Source organism: Chenopodium album, chromosome 1 (assembly GCF_948465745.1).
Source record: "Chenopodium album chromosome 1, dcCheAlbu1.1, whole genome shotgun sequence".
Taxonomy (NCBI): Eukaryota; Viridiplantae; Streptophyta; class Magnoliopsida; order Caryophyllales; family Amaranthaceae; genus Chenopodium; species Chenopodium album.
The window spans coordinates 61,667,985-61,668,972 of record NC_137834.1 but is presented as its reverse complement, the minus strand read 5'-3'; positions in this window follow the sequence as shown (position 1 = coordinate 61,668,972).

Sequence of the window (988 nt, the reverse complement as noted above, 5' to 3'; positions counted from 1 at the left end):
ATTTCATACACTCACACCCAACAACCCAATCAATTATAAAAACGCAATACCTAGAATATGTTAGGCAAGCTATGTATAAAACCCGAAACTAATATGACAAGATAAAGCTTGGAAAACTTACACTTTGATAAAGCTCTCAAGATTTTCTTCACGCATAAACTTACAAAAACCTAAAGCAATTCTATCTCTACTATTTATACAAGTGTAACTCGTATAGCAAGTAGGTTTTCTAAAGATAAAGAAGTTAACTTTCCTTATCTCAAGATATGATTTTGGTAAATATTTTTATTGAAGAAAACCCTTTCCGAAAAACACAAGAAGATATAGTTAAAAGAATAATATCGTTTTACTGATTTTTGGAAAATAAATTAAAACAAAATCTTTTTCCAAAATCTATCTTTTTATATTTTTCCGATTTTATCTATTTGCAAAATTATCTTGTCACGTCTCTAATAGATTTCATGCATATCTTATTAACATATTTAACAATAAATCTAGAAGATAGAATCTTAACTAAATTAATATTGCAATGCCGCGCTTCTGTAATCCTGAATAACTTGGGCTTCACGCAGACCAGGAACAAGTTCCTGCTGTCACTTGATCTCCAGTCCTCAACTGGAACTTCGCAGCCTAAGTTCCTTTTGGAACTTATTGTCTTCAGCTTACAACCTTCAAGTTCCTTTTAGGGAACATTCCTGTTAAGGAGTTTAGTTCTTGTTAGAGAACTCTTCTTCTATTGATTAACTTTTTACTAAGGTTTCTTCAAGTCTTCATAATACGAGATACTCTTCCACCACCAAGGTCAACTTCTCCTGTACTAAACACTTGTAAACCTTTAGTTGAGTTTGCTTTAGTTTAAGTTCATCATCATCAAAACCTATAAGCTTCAACAGGTTGGTTGTTGCCCTTTTCACGATTATATGGCATGCCTAGGCTAGAACAATTGCATATTGATGTTTTTGTCTCACTTCTCCTTATGTGTGTGCTA